This window comes from Trichechus manatus, unplaced genomic scaffold, assembly GCF_000243295.1.
Source record: "Trichechus manatus latirostris isolate Lorelei unplaced genomic scaffold, TriManLat1.0 scaffold00008, whole genome shotgun sequence".
Lineage (NCBI taxonomy): Eukaryota > Metazoa > Chordata > Mammalia > Sirenia > Trichechidae > Trichechus > Trichechus manatus.
This window is the reverse complement of record NW_004443944.1, coordinates 34,152,968-34,169,388: the sequence shown is the minus strand read 5'-3', so window position 1 is coordinate 34,169,388 and position 16,421 is coordinate 34,152,968. Positions and strand designations below refer to the sequence as shown.

Here is a 16,421-nt window from a genome sequence, read left to right as displayed (position 1 = left end):
ATTTCAAGTCATGCCATAAGGAACCCTAAAATATCAGTGCAAGGTGGAGCTGGGGGAGGAACCAAGAAACCCCAGATTTTGTACTGAAAACTGCAACTTTCCAAAACTGCCTGCCCAGGTTAGAAAGCATGATGAGTAAGCAGGTGCTGTGCAAACCATGAAATGTGATATCATCGACACTGTACTCTCTTCTCTGGAACTAGGTCTGGAGGGCCCGACTCAGGGTCACCCTCTCACAAAAAGTCATTGCACAAGGCGGTGGCGGTGGGGGGGGCGAGGACGCAGGTGGAGTCAGACCACTCACCAGCCCTGTGACCTTGGCCAAGAGCCTGTACCTCCCTGAGCCCCAGTCTTGTCCCCTCTGAAGTGGGAGGGTGTCAGTACTGTCTTGCTGGGTCACCGTGGAGGTCAGGTGAGACCGGTCGTGCTCTCCGCAGGGGCAGGGGTCAAGGCTTGTTAGTCACTGTTACTAAACCAGTTGCTGCAGAGTCTATTCCACCTCATGGCAACCCCGTGTGTGTCAGAGTAGAACTCTGCTCCATAGGGTTTATAATGGCTGATCTTTTGAAAGTAGATCTCCAGAACTTTCTTCCAAGGCACCTCTGGGTGGACTCAAACCTCCAACCTTTCAGTTAGCATCCCAGCACGTCAACCTTTATTACTGTGTTATCATTTTATGCTTTGGGGGTCAAAAGAGAAGGTGGAGTCCCTGCTCCTTTATTTACCAGCTGGGAGACCTGAAACCCACTACTCTGCCCCTCTGTCAGTTTACCCCTCTGTGACATGCAGGCTTGGTGTGGATGTTCTCCTGTGGGTCCCTTTCAGATCTGTTGGCCCAGCCCTGATGTTGTCTTGCCCTTCCTCATGATGATGCCCCAAACTCCCTCTCCATCAGGGGAAGCAGTGGGAAGGACACTGGCTTTTGGGCTCATTCCCGAGTTCGAATCCAGCATGCCCCACTTGCTGAGCTGTGTGCTCTCAAGCAAGCGTCTTCCCCTCTGAGTCTCAGTTTCCCCCTCAGCAAAATGGAAAAGCTGCTGCTGTATCCTCTCCCATGAGGACTGCTGAGTTTTGAGAGAGCTAAGAGCTGTCGAAAGTGCTTTTTGTGAGCTGCTAAAAGCTCTATAAAAGGAAACCATGAATAGTGTCAGCTGGGAACTGTATGCTATCAGCAGCAGAGTATGCTGAAACCTTGGCAAATGTCATTGAATAAATGCATGTCACTTAGCTCAGGATACTAACCGAAAAGGTTGGCAGTTCGAATTCACCAGCCGCTCCTTGGAAACTCTATGGGGCAGTTCTACTCTGTCCTATAGGGCTGCTATGAGTCCGAATCGACTCAACGGCAACTGGTTTGGTTTTGGGTTTTGGTTTATCTCTGCTGGGGAAATGTGTGTGTGCATTGTTGGCAGCCTGAGAGTCCAGCAGCCAAAGCTGGAGGGACTCCTTCATCTTCGGGAGAAGCAAATGCACATGGTGGACACAGGCTCCGAAACCAGCCTTTTGCGGCTGAAGCCAGCTCTGCCACTTGCCTGCCTGTCTGGGTCTCAGTTCCCATGTCTGTAAGAAGGGATGGTAATAATGGCACTCACGCACAGGCTGCTTTGAGGATATGTGAGGGCTTCTCTGTCTGCCCAATCCACACAATGTACTGATGGAAACCTTGCTGTGAAGAACAGGCCCGTCCTATAGGAACGCGTGGGGCCTTAAAGTAGGAAGTCCACCTACCTGAGTCCTCAGCCTCGCCCAGACTCGCCTCCAGGCCTCAGTTTCTCCCTCTGCAAAACAGGGAGGTGGGACAGAAGGTCCTCAGGTTGTCAAGACAACAAGCCCAGCAGTAATAACTGCACGCTATCAAAAGCTGGAAAACTTTCAAGACCCAAACAAACAAGGCAGTCCCTTCGAGTTCTAGCTCTCACAGGATTACTGTGTCAAATACATTTTCCCAAGCCCGATGGCCAGTTCTCAGCCCCCATCTTACTGCATCTCTCAGCAGCAGTTACAGGTGGCCCTGCCCTCCTTGGCCTATTTGAGGAAGACGAAGGAGAGTGGGGTTCCAGGAGCACAGTGGGTCACAGGGAGGGTGCAGGAGATGGGGGTCAAGACGTCAGCGGGAGCCACGTGGCTAAGGGGGCTGGAGGGCTCATTCCAAATGTAATCATTCGAATTGTTTCCTTAACCTCTGTCTTCACAGCCAGCACACAAGCTCCCTGAGGGCAGGGACCACAGCCGCTTCACAGCCCTTAGCTCAGCGCCTGGCACACAGTGGGATTCAGGAATGAAGTCCTGACTGGCCCTGTGCTGTGGGCGCCCAGTGTCCTGTTGACACTGGTTCCTCTATAGCAAATACAGGGGGCCGTCACCATCCACTGTGCTGACCCCTCCCGCTAGAAAGCTTAGTCACATGTTTTATTTCGTTACTTTTATTTTTTCCCAAAAGCAACAAATATTCATGGTGAGAAAAAAAGACTTTAATATATTGTTTACTATAAAGTAAAAAGAAAACCTGGCCCTCTCCCTATTCCACTTCCCAAAGGCAACACGCTGAAACATTTGGGGGTTTTCCATTCTAGACCCTTTTCTCTATACATTCAGTGGTTTGTCAGTCAGCAAATATTTATGGAGCACCTACTCTGTGCCAAACCTCCTATCAGGAGCTAGGGAAATGGCAGTGAGCAAAACACAGAATCCCTGGGGACGGCTCACTCAAACAATAAACACAAAAGGAACACATGTATCTGTACAGCTTTTTACAGAAACAAACCAAGATTCTATAGAATTGTTTAATGTTCATCTGGTTTAGAAAATCAGAAAAATACCCGAAGCAGAAGGGAAATAAAGATAAACTCCCACGAGTTTTAGATTCATGATCCAAAGAAGTTGCGTGTATAGTACAGGCAATATATTATCATTTGTATAATAACTTACAGGTGTTTATATACATATGTGAGCATATATTATATATACATTTGTAAAATAAAACTGTGCATTTTATACAAATAGTTTTATATGTATTTTATACAAATAAAATTATATATGTATAATTATAATATTGTATTATATATGTAATTTATACATATAGTATAAAATAGTTGTTTTATTTTACATAGTCACGATGACACTGAAGGTACAGTTTTTTCTTCAACTTTTCTTACTGCACAAGTTATATATACTTTATTTAAACAGGAAATATAAACAAGAGCAAAATCCCTTGTAAATCTGCTACTCAAAATTAATCACGGCTAATCCTTAATGTCATATATTCATTTAAAACAATAGAAGTTTGCCATCACAGTGAACGTATCACTTGGGCACCACCACGATTCTCGTACCGTATTTCCACGTCGATCATCACCAGTCTACACTGTCAGTTTTCATGCTGTAGACTTGGCCATCACGTGGACGCACGGTAACAGGATCAACCAGCCTCCTTTCTTTGGATGTTAAGTTACTCTTGATTTTTCCTTTTTTTTCCCACTCAGAATGTTGTTTGTAGTTATCTTTGATGGTATTATATGAGATTATTACTTTATTTTTATGCTTTTTGTTTTTTCTAAATGCCTTGCAATAAACATGTTTTATTTGTGTAATGATAATATCATTTAAAATTATATCATGAAAATGTCTGTACTACCACAGTTTTCATGGTGATGGCTTTTTATGGCTGCTTATAATTCCATGTAGGGGATAGGCCATAACTCACTTAACCATTCCCCATCATTGGCCATTTGGACTTTTTTCCAACTGTTTGAAGATTGTTATGCAGAAAGCACACTCCATATTTGGGGTAATGACCTCGGGTAAAGTCCCAGAAGTGGACCAGCCCAGCCCAAAAGGCTTTTTACAGTTTTCACGTCTTTGGTACATCCTGCCAAACAACTTTCCAAACAACCCATTGCTGTCAAGTCCATTCTGACTCATGGCAACCTCATGTATTGCAGAGTAGAACTGTGCTCCATAGGGCTTTCACGGCTGTGACCTTTTGGAAGGAGATCACCAGGCCTTTCTTCTGCAGCACCGCTGGGTGGTTTGAACTGCCAACCTTTAGGTTAGTAGTCAAGCACAAACCATTTGTGCCACCAAGGATCCATTTAGGAGGTTCCAATCCCCACTCCCACCAGCAGCATGTGAGACGCCTGCCCAGCCACACTCATCTCCAGGAGACCTCTCAGCCCCCCAACAGTCGCTTTCCCTGCCAGGAGGGCAGGAGCAGCAGGAAATGGTATTGTCAGCTATGCCAGCGTGATGACCCCAGGCCCAGAGCCCCAGGAGTGATTTTTAACAAGCCTGTTTCCCGGAACAGAACCTGCAGAGAAAAAGAAAAGAAAGAAAGATAGATAGAACTCTGCTGGAAAAACACACACATACACAGATTAAAATAATATTTGGCACTTACATTGCACTTTTAAAATTCTTCAAACGCTTTATAAACACTAGCTAATTAACTAAGCAGCCTAAATCTGGCTGCAGAAGGTGGAGAGATCTTGAGAGGAGCTAAAAAAAAAAGGGAGCCAGCCCCCACAACTCCAGATTTTACTGTCGCCTGCCCGGGGGTGATCACAGGCCTCCGGCGGCACCACAAGAACAGCCCTGCTCCAACATGCTGCTCCCGACTCCGCAGCTCCCTGCCCCGCTGCACTGACTGCTGACTCACAGCCCGGCGTGGTGTTAGCGATAACGATAATAATAACTGCCAGTTACAACACTCGATCTGTGAGCTGCTCAGCCCAGGCTCCAGGCTTGCACTGTCTCCTGGAAATGCCAGCCTTAGCTCCATTTCACAGATGAGGAGAGTGTCTCAGAGAGGGGATTTGCCCAGGGTCATGGAGCAAGTACAATCCCTCATTCATTCATTCCTGCATTCATTCAGCATATTCAGCATATATTTACTGCGGGCCTAGTGTGCGTGCCTGGAGTCCCTGGGTGGTGCAAACAGTTAAGCAAACAGTTAAGCACTCTACAACTATCTGAAAGGTGGCAGTTAGAACCCATACAGAGGAGCCTCGGAAGAAAGGCCTGGCCATCTGTTTCCAAACAGTCACAGCCTTGAAAATCCTCTGGAGCACAGTTCTCTATGCACACATGGAGTCACCATGAGTCACATCAATGGCAACAGATTTTTTTGCTTTAGTGTGTGCCTGGGTGGTCAAACAGTCAGTATGCCTGGCTGCTAATTGAAAGGTTGGAGGTTTGAGTACATCCGAAGGCACCTCAGAAGAAAAGCCTGACAATCAATCTACTTCCAAAAGTCAGCCATTGAAAACCCTACGGAGCACAGGTCTACTCTGACACACGTGGGGCCGCCATGATTCGTAATAAATTAGGCAGCTCTTGTTCTTTGTTTTTGTTTTGTTTTTAGTGTTGGGTCAGACACTGTTCCAGGTGAGGGTCTGGAAACCGTCTCCATTGATCTTACAAGCTAGTGGGGGGTATGATGATTGAAAGAAAATCAAATAAACATAATGTATCCGTGTGACGATAATAATGGGACAGGAACCGCAAGTTGGCCAGCACCACCTACGCGGCAGGCAGTATGGACGACTGGGTCATGCAGTCCTCAGGGCTACCCTGGGGGTAGATGCCGGTCCCTCACCTTACAGATGATGAGGTGCAGAGAGGGTGGGTGCTGGGCTTGCTGAGAGGGGAATCTGTATCCTCATCTTACCTGCTGGCCCCAGAGCCTGCACTGCTTCCAAGCAGCATTTCCAGACTGTCCTGTCTCCGATGTGGAAACGCTAACCCACTGGGAATGTGCCTGGCTCTACAGTTGGCAGCTGCAGTGATGCCTTTGATGTTGCTGGGATGCTTCTTGTCTCTGCTGCTGGTGCGCCTGTACATCCTTGTGTCTCTCACACACCTGGCACCAGCCCCACCCCTCTCAGCTGGGTGACAGTGGCTGCGCCCCTGACTCTATGGGCCGTAGCTTCCTCCCCGTTCTGCGAAGAGCAGGCTCTTGCTCTGAGACTCTGCACACCTGCCACGAGAACGGGGCCCCAAGGGCAATCCCTGGCCCAGGAGCCAGGGCAGGGTGAGGCTGGGAAGGGGGTAAGAGGCAGCAAGAGGGACAGGTGGATGAGACCTGTTCTCAGGCCCGGGGCTAGGCCAGTGGGGGTCACACTGGGACCTGTGTGTCTCCCTTCCCTTGGGCGCCTGTTCCTGCCAGCCGGGAAGTGTCAGGCCCACAGGCTGGTGGGCAAATCCACAAGGGCTCTCTCCTGCCCAGCTCAGAGCTGGAATGGGCTGCTCAGGGCATCTGCTGCAGCCCTGGCTGACGTGCAAGGCAAAGGGGCCTAGGGAGGGCAGGAATTGCCCAAGGCACATCGCGGGGCAGTGGACAGTCAGGCTGGGACCAGATCTCCTGTCTCCCCACACACCAGGCTGTCACCGCTCCCCGTCTCTGTCTGCCTCATTCTCTCTTTTCCCCCACTCCACCTAACCTTCTCATTCTGTCTGCCTTTGCCTCTCTCTCTGGCAGGCTCTCTTTCTCTCTCTCTCTCTCTCTCCCTGGTCATTGTGGTCTGTCCCTTCCCATTACCTCTCCCTTTGCCCCCACTGTGTTCAGAATCAGGCCCTGAGCAATTCTCCCTCGGCCCCTACACATCTCATGTCCTCCTGCCCCTTCATCGTCCTCCTGCCCCTTCATCGTCCTGTGTCCTCCCCTCGTCCCCCCAGTCTCCTTACCAGGGTCCCCGTCTTATGTGCTCCAATTGGTCTTTGATTTGGGCCTCAGGCTCCTTCCCGCTGCCCAGCCCGGGAGCCCTGGATGCCTGGACTGGGTCCAGCTCCTGTGTGTCCCGCATCCAGCAGCTCCTCCCCATTCATTCACTGTATAACGACAAGAATAGGGTCCCCTGTACTCAGCTCGGTGCTAAGTGACTGTTACCAAACCCAGAAAGGTGGGTCTTTGTCCGGCGCTCTCAGATTTGCCAATTATCTGGACACTGGTGTTTGAGAAAGAGACTAACTTTATTGCGACGCCCAGAGCAAAGAACTGGGAGGAAGTTCCTCAGATCCTACTCCCTGAGCTACGGGAAAGCAGGGCTTATATGGGATATGGGCAGCAAGATGGTAGCCATGCAGGTGCACTGGGGAGGGAAAATTCTAGAAGGCGGCCAGGAAACAGGAGGTGATGTGGTTCTTGTTGGACCTATCTCTTCACAATAGGGCCCTGGTGATGATTTTCTTTCTGATTCATTCCTCCTGTTGCTGCATCCTCTGTTGAGGTCAATTAGCAGTCACAGCTGGCCCTTCTGCAGATGTGGGGTGGGCCAAATTTGGCTTGGGCTAGTTTAAGGACTCATGGAAATTCACTGGCATTCATAGGGTCAGGTGACTTCTATACGTGATCTCCTTGTCTTTCCAGAACAAAACAGAGCGGTGGGGTGCTGTACCCATTTCGTAGATAAGCAGACAGACAAATAGAACCAAGTTAATTCACACATGATAAGTTAATTCACACATGATTAAGGGGTCCAGCCAGGTTTCAAACCAGGTCTGATGATTCCAAAGTCTAAACTCTTCTTTTTGACAGTGTCTCTGCCCTAGACGGAGTTAATCCTCGCAGAGATTGGAGATGGGGTCATAGTAACTACTTCACAGAAGAGGAGATTAAGGCTCAGGAGCAGTTTGCAGAGCTCACTCTCGTGAGTGCCCCCTCCGAGGCTGTCAGTCACCTGAGTGAATGCCCAGGGTCACACGGCTGGAAGCCACTGGGCCAGGACTCCAGTGCAAGTTCTACTTCAAATCCCACATCTTTTTCACGGCTCCATTGCCTGGACAAAGCCCATACCACTGAGTACAGCTCTTTGCTTGTATCCTGCTTCCCCGGCCAGGCTGGAAACAGAACCTAAGCTCCTTTCTGAGCCCCAGGCACACATGCTGCCACACACCTCTGAGCCCTGGCCCTGGCTGTTCCCTCTGCTGGGAACACCAGGCCCCCTTTCTTCCTGGTAAATCCAGATTTTAACCCCAGAGCCCAGCTCAGACAGGGATCTTCCAGAGAGGTCTCAGGGCTCCATTCAGGCCAGGTCCACACCCACATCTGCCAGGTCATTAACCACTGTGTGTCTCAGTTTCCCCATCTGTCATGCAGTCTCACCATGTAGGCTTGTGGTGAGGATTCCATGAAATGATACATGGGATGTGCTGAGCACAAGCCTAGCTCATGGTTTGCACTCAGTCAGTGGAAGCTGTTGCTGATAAACACCTGAGACAACAGACAGGACCTGTGGGATGAATAACAGCCCTGTGTTTCCTGCAGGAGTGACAGGTCAGGAGGAGCTGCAGGTGATTCAACGTTGAGTAGTTGGGGTCGGTCGCAGCTGGAGAGGCGGTCACTCTGCCCTGCGTAGTCTCCTCTCTGCATCCCGTGGGGCCCATCCAGTGGTTCAGGGGGGCTGGGCCAGACTGGAAGTTAGTCTACAGTTTCAAAGGAGGCCTAGACCACTTACGCCTCTTCCCCCGAGTGACAAATGTTACAGACCACACAGGAAGAGGCCACATGGACTTTTCCATCCACATCAGTAGCATCATCCCAGCAGATGCTGGCACCTACTTCTGTGTGAAGTTCAGAAAAGGGAGCCTTGATGACGTGGAGTTTAAGTCTGGTCCCGGGACACAGGTGACTGAGTGGTGAGTAGTGTGGGCCCCCTCCCCACGGTGTGTGACAACAACTCAATAATAACGCCCTCCATTCTTTGAGCAACAGCTAAGTATCAGGTGTGATGGTGGGTGTTTATACTCATGGTCACTTTTCAGCCCCTTTTACAGATCAGGGAGCTGAGGCCTAGAGGGCATGCTATTTGTTCAAGGCCCCACAGCTGATAAAAGGTGGAGAAAGGTCTAGAAACCTAGTCAGCCTGGCTCCAAACCCTTGCCTTTCCCAATCTGGTCCCCGCAGATGAGGGTACTGAGAGTTTGGGCGACTTGCCCAGTCACAGGCCAAACCTCACATCCTGCCCCCAGATTCTTTCCCGGCATCGGGGTCGTGTCTTCTCTTATTCGACAAACACTTGCTGAGGACTTACTGTGTGAGAGACTCTGCTCTCGGTGTTTGGAAACAGCAAGGAACAAAGCCGGCAAAAACTCTCCTCCCACAAAGCTTCCATTCTCTTCCCTCCAAGGAGGAGAGGGTCGGTCCAGGGCAGGGAGGGGTGTGAGATTCTTTGTTTAGTCTTCAGAAACATCACACTGAGCAGAAAGTCCTAAGAGGCAAAGACTCACTGTTTGATCTGAGCGCCCTGGTTGGGGGAGATGCCGAGAGGGCTAGCCTGGCCGAGGGCTCTGCCGGGAAAACCCCATGATTCAGGACCGACACCCCTACTGAGCACAGAGGCTCCGAGCCATCTCAGAATGCCCCTCACCCCAGGGATGAGGCTCCTCATGTGGAGTTAACCAGTTGAGGCAGCAAAGAAGATGCTCCTTTTGGGTTTTATGCCAGAGGCCCAGGATCCTCTTTGCAACTCCTGGATCCTGGACGTCAGCCCTGAAGGACCTTTAGACACTGTCCAGCCCAGCCCCCACTCACAGATGGGGCACCTGAGGCCGGGAGACGACAGGGCCCTGACCACAATCACAGGGAGAATTACCGGTGGGATCTGGACCAGAACCCAAATCTGGTTCCAGGCCAGGCTCCTTACTGCTCCAGCGCTAGACACTCTGTCCACAGAAGAGCCTGGCGCACAGTAGGCGCTGAATAAATGCTCGTTGAACCAAACGATTGAGCAGGAGTCAGCACTGCTCCTTTTTGTCAATTTCCCAAAGGTTCAGAATGCTCCTCGCACTCAGACCCCGAGGCCTATAGGTGATTGGAAAACCTCTAAGTTCAGCCAGATCATTCTGTTGGCCACTTCAGTATATGCAGAGCTTCCCCATTGTTTTTAACTGCTGCAGAATGCTCCATCCTATGGACATGTCATCATTTATTTTAGTCTCCTGTGAATGGATACTTAGGCTGTCCCCAGTCTTGAGCTGTTCACACGGTGCCGCCAGGGATGACCTGCACCTGCATCGTCCTCCTCAAGCAAGGTGTCCACTGGGGGTGATGGTGCTGGGTCAGAGATCGTGGGTAGTTTAGTTCACGTGGATAAGTGGATATTTTGTTTACATGGATAATGGGTAGTTTAGTTTACATAGATCGGGCCACATTCCCTCCCAAACACAGCCAACTGCGTTTCCCCACAGCCCTGGACACAGGCCGGGAAGGCGGCTTTATCCTGATTTACAGACATTACAGGCGGAGACACTGAGGTTCCCAGATGGTGCGTCCCTCTCTCTTGTGGAAGTGGTCACTGTAGCAAGTGGCTCAACCCTGACTCAGCGCTGCTAACTCCTAGTGAGTTCCCGTCCCTCTCTGCCACGCTGTCTTCCCAGGTGACGGCCAGGATGAGAAAGCCGGGAGGGGGCCGGGGGGCTCCATCATGTTCCCATGGTGGCATTTACCCTTACAACCAGGGCTCTGAGGGAGGGGCCCTTCACTGCCATTTTACAGGTGGGGACATGAGGCTGAGAGGGGACCTGGCTGTGGCTAGAAGGGGAGCTGCCCCAAGCAGCCTGACTCCACAGCCCCAGCTCTCAGCAACACCCCGCTGTGCTTGTTAAAGTGTGGAGAATGCTCCAGCCCTCTCCTTTTAAAATCTTATATTATTCTGTTTTGCAGCAATAAACATTAAAAAAAAAAAAAAAAAAAGCTCCCTCCGGGGCAGGAGGGGCTGGATTTGCAACCCAGATCATACAGATACTGCAAACAGCTCAGGATGTGTTGAACCTATTCCTAAAGAGGCATCTCAGCATCCTTAAAAGGAATGAGGCATCTTTTCCCCCATTGCTGTGATGTTGCTCCTTCCCCACGCAGCCTGGGAGCCAGCTCTGTAAAAGCAGTGCTGATGGAACAGAGAGGGGCCCAGGGTACCCCACAGAGAACGAGCACCCACTGCACAGCTCTGAAGACCGAGGAGACTGAGAGGAAGGCAGTCCCTGAAGGGTGCTTGGGGTTCCTGGTGAGCAAATGTTTACATTCCAGATGCAGGTTGTCAGGAGCCCGGCATCTTACTGTTTATTGCTGCAGAGTAACCAGCCTGGGCACTGACTGAAGAGGGAACTTCTTGCTGTAATTGCTGAAGCCACGGACCGCAAAGGGAAAAGGACAGTGGTGGTCAGTGTCAGGGCTCCTGAAGATGGGCATTTGCTCTACTGATGGCATGTGAAAGCTTAGGGGGCCACAGGAAATTCGCACTTGGACACAGTTGCTTTATGCCTCAAAGCGTCAGTTTTCCCATCTGCAAAATGGTAATAATCACAGACTCCTTTTATGAGAGTTGAAAAGATTTGAAGTCCTTTGTGTAAAGCACCTAGCACACAGTAAGCACTCAGAAAATCCAGGTGTCATTTGAAGGTTGTATGACCTTGGACAATCTGGTTCCCTTTACTGAGACTTACTTTCCTCATCTGTAAACTGTGGATAATCACACCCATCTTTCTGGATGTTATGAGGAATATAATAAGCCTAGTGCAAGAGTTAAAAAAAAAAAATCTGTTGCCATCAACTCAATTCCAACTCATGGTGACCCTATAGGACAAAGTTGAACTGCCCTACAGGGTTTCCAAGGCTGTAAATCTTTGCGGAAGCAGACTGCCACATCCTTCTCTGGAAGAGAGGCTGGTGGATTCCAACCACTGACCTTTTGTTAGCTGCCAAACGCTTAAGCCCTGCATCACCCTAGAGTTTCAATAAATGATGGTTGTTGACATCTCAAAGCTTGTGATTTTGAACAAGTCTCATCTGTGAAACAGGGATAATCCTGGCTGCCCACTTGGGGGCTCTGTGAGGACTGGAGAGGATGTATATAGGTCCCTAGATTGCAGTTATTACTGAGAGTCAGGAGTGCAGGGGTTATGAGAGTGCGGGCTGGAGCCTGATCATTTGGGTTCAAATCCCAGCTCTGCCACTTCCTGGCTGTGACCTCAGACAAGTTACCACATTGGGCCTTGGTGCCCTCATCTGTCAATGCTAATTCCCACCTCCTAGAGAGGCTCTGAGCCCTGGTGATGCAGTGGTTAAAAACTCGGCTGCTAACCAAAAAGTCAGCAGTATGAATTCCCCAGCTGCTCCTTGGAAACCCTATGGGGCAGTTCTACTCTGTCCTATAGGGTCTCTATGTAATCGACTCGAGGACAATGGGTTTGTTTTTTATTTTTATTTTTTTTAAGAGAGGCTGCAAGGATGAGAAGAGTTAATACCAATGTTAAAGTGCTTAGAAGCGTGCCCAGCATGTTGTAAATGTCACCTATAAATGTTATGCCAAAGTCATATGACCTTAGACAGGTCACATTTCCTCTCTAGGGCCCCAGTATAAATCTGGTTTGGGGGTGAAGTTTCACTACCTTAGTGGTGTCAATTTGGCTGCTCATTATATCACCTGGGGAACTTTGGAAAAAATCCCAAGACCCATGTCCCTCTCTAGAAATTCTGATTTAATTGGTCTGACATGGGCCTGGGCATCTGAATTTTTAAATAACTTCAGGTGATTCTGATACACAGCCAGGGCTGATAGCCCCTGAGCTACACATTCTCCGGGGTCAAAGAAGAAAAGTTATATTTTTTTTCCTGACAATGGAGGTTCTCCATGGATCTGGGGCTTCAAAACAGATTTTGGAGAGTGGGTGCTTCAGAATAGCACCTGTCAGTGACAGCCCTTTGGGGGTCAGAGAAAACAGGACCTAGGTGTGTGGTGTGGACACTTTGGACACCGTGGACATGTCTCAGGGGCTGAGAAGGGGCTCCCACCCTCTCTGTCTACCAAGAGGGGAAGCCCAGACAAAGCTGGGTTCAGATCCAGCTCACTGTTAGGAACCTTCCCATCTTTAAACATGTCTGTGTCTGAACAGGTGGGGGAATTTCAACAAATACTCCCTGTTCAGCCACAGAACCCACCCCTACTCCAGCACCAAAGTGTCACTGACCAAATCTACTCCCTCTCCCTCCTCAGAATGCTTCCAGCTTCTGTAAAGAGCTAATCTGGGGGAAACCGCCTGTGATTTTGTTTGTGTTTTGAGAACCCATCCGCCAAACTTGCGTCCTGAGGGGATTAGTTTAAAAAGGAAGAATTATAATTTGGTGGTTTCTACTGCTTTTTTCTTTTTCCTGTTGTGGTAGCTGCAGGGAGCAGGATTTGGGAATCTTTTTGGTGTTTTTCTGTGCTTTTATTTTGCCTTCTTACTGCCTAAAGAGTAAATACGTAGTTTAAGAACTCGTAATGAGCAGATCTTACAATCTCAATACTAGCTGTTATTTACTGAGCACCTACTACACGCCGGTCTCCACGTTGCACATACACCATCCCTAATCTTACCAGGTTGGTGTCTTCATGCAGTTTTTGCAGAAACTGGCACTGAGGCTCAGAAAGATAAAGCACAGAGACGCTAACATTAGTCAGCCCTTGGGTAGGGTGAGCTCCGCCAGTACCCACTGTGTGTCCTTGGCCAGCACCTGCCTCTCTGAGCCTCATGCAATAAATGGGGGTTACTGTCGCCTAGTGCACAGGGCTGTGGGAGGATGAAAGAGCTGAGGGGCAGGAGGGATCAGCTCAGCGTCAGACCCAGGAGCCCTCAATAAATGGTCACTGGCCACCCCATGTTGTGCTTTTAGGGATATCCAGACAGCTGGTGTTCTCATGACTTGATTATTCAAGTGACCCCCTCCTTTCTATACCCTAAAATGTTCCATGGGTTAGGAGGCAAGTCATATATTTGCAAATGCAAATATTTGTACTATTTGCTGGTGCAGAAAACTGGGTAATAGTTAACAATTTGGAGACCCCAGAGGCGCTCTGTTAGGACCCGCCCGCAGGTAAGGACTGCCGTGGTTCTTAGAGTCTTTGATTCCTGGAAGCTTTCAGGGCACTGGAAGAGCTTCTGGGCTTAGCGTCCCCGTCTGTGTGTGTGTATGTGTGTGTCCTGTAATTAACGGTTAATCAATTATCGTCTTTGGGCTTTCTCAGCACTCAGTCCTCGCAATTTTCCACCCAAAGCTGCCCCAGAAGAAGACCCCAGTTCAGAGAAACATTCTCCTGCTCCCTCCTTTCAATTTGCAGGCTTGGCACACACTAGGTGCTGCAGGAATGTTGGTGGAAAGAATGAAAAGTATGAAATATTAAAGACATGAAGGAGAGGGAACTCTGGATGTAAACAGAGTCTGTGTTAAAGATAGGTTTGGGTTTGTTTATTTGTTAAACATCTTCTGTGGTTTGTCCAGAGCAGAAATGCCGGCATTCTCATTTGAACCTCACCAGCACTGGGAGGAGAATGCTTATGGTCCCATTTTACAATGGGAATCTGGGACGTTCGGCGACCAGTGGGCTGGTCAGCCTCCATTCTGCTTCCATGCCAGGCCCAGTCTGCGACTTCTTCCCCTGCATTCACTTCTGTAAATGCTTTCTCTGACATGGGAAGGCTTCTGGGTGAGGTCAGCTAGGAATAGTTAATACAAAGAATAAGACTTGTGAGAAAACTTGCTCCAGTGCTAAGATTGGTGGGGAAATCACCTGGTGCAGAGAAAAGAAGGTGGACTTTAGACTCAGGCCTAGAATTCCATGATGGCCCTGCCACTCACTGTCTGCCGTCAGTCAGGTCCCTTCACGTCTCCAAACCTTTGTTTCCTGCTCTATGAGATGAGGACAGTGACCCCTCCCTCCCAGCATCATCAGCAGAATTAGAAAACAGTAAGCACGAAGAGTCTGAGGAGTGTCACACACTTAACGTTCACGGTGACAATGCAGGGATGGCGATTGCTTATAAACACTCCTTCTTGTAATCAAGGCCTCTCCCCCCATGGTATCCGGCCCCTCAGCGAGGATCACACCTGGACAGATAATGACCTTCACCTGTGAGTCCCATGGCTTCTCCCCGAGAGATGTCACCCTGAAGTGGTTCAAAAATGGGAATGAGCTCTCAGCCCTCCAGACCAAGGGGGTCCTGCCAGGCAACATTGTCTCCTACAACGTCTCCAGCAGGACCCAGGTGAAGCTGACCCAAGAGGACGTCCATGGTCAAGTCATCTGCGAGGTGGCCCATAGTACCTTGCAGGGCTCTCTTCATGGGACAACCAACTCGTCTGAGACCATCCGAGGTAAATGACACACACCCAGCCCAGACCCCCACTCAGCCCCCAGCCTGCTCTCCCAGGTTTGCTCCAGGGCTTGAACTTCCTGGATTCTAATTCCTAATAGTCCCTCCCAATTACCATAAACCTACAATGTGTCAGTCACACTGCTCACCACTTTCACTTATTACACTTTAATGGCAGCTTCCCGCTGAACACCTTCCACGTGCCAAGCACAGTGCTAAGCAGTTTCATTTATTTTACCAATAGCAATGGCAATTACTGAGCACGAACTACATACTAAGTCCCTATGTGCTTGGTGATTTTATTTATTTTTGGTACAGTTATAACTTTCCGACTGCATGTAAGGCATTGTGCTTGTTGATTTCACTCATTATTACCCTAATAGTAGCTATCAGTCCTTTTGAGCACCTACTGTGTGCCAGGCACTGTAGCTAGTGATTTCCCTCATTATGCAAAGAGGACATATATTGTTTGAACACCTACTGCATACCTAGCACTGTCCTCCATGATTCCCTTGCCATGATGGTGGGAGCTAAATGTTATCGATCACCACCCACCCCCATTTCCCACTTCCCCCCTCCACCGCCCCATGATCTGTCTGTTCCACAGGGTCAGGGCTTCTGTTCTGTGCTGTTTCGGTTCCACCCACCTTGAAGGTTACCCAACATCCCATTCAGGGAAACCAAGTGAAAGTCACCCAACAAGTGAAGAAGTTCTACCTCAAGAGCCTAGAGTTAATCTGGTTGGAGAACAGAAGTATGTCCTAAACAGATTCAGCCTCAATCCCCATGGAGGACAAGGATGGGACATATAACCTGAAAAGCTGGGTCCTGGTGAACTTGTCTACTCACAGGGAGGATGTGGTGCTCACCTGTCAGGTGGCGCATGATGGGCAGGCAGCAGTCACCAAAAACCTGACCTCGAAGTACCAGAGCACAGAGTAAACCCCTGGTGAGGCCTCCACTTCACCCCACCCAACTCTTTTTAAATTGTATCTTAATTTTATCATTATTTTTGTAATGTGAGAAGTAGTTATTCATCTTTATTATAGAACAATCTGTTGTTTTTGTTAGCTGCCTTTGAGTTGGCCCCAACTCATGGCAACCTCATGCACAAAGGGGTTGGTTGGCTGTTGCGATCCATAGGGTTGGCTGATTTTTGGAAGTAGATTACCAGGCATTTCTTCCTAGTGTGTCTTAGCATGGACGCTCCACTGAAACCTGTTCAGCATCATAGCAACCTGCAACCTGCCACTGACAGGTAGGTGGTGACTGCACGTGCAGTACAGTGACCAGAAATT

The 16,421-nt window shown here is 49.3% G+C and overlaps 1 pseudogene; it reads left to right on the top strand.

The window, feature by feature from the left end:
- The first annotated feature begins 1,954 nt into the window (after positions 1–1,954).
- Positions 1,955–16,065, top strand: LOC101344007 (signal-regulatory protein beta-1-like; annotated as a pseudogene).
- The last annotated feature ends 356 nt before the right edge of the window (positions 16,066–16,421 follow it).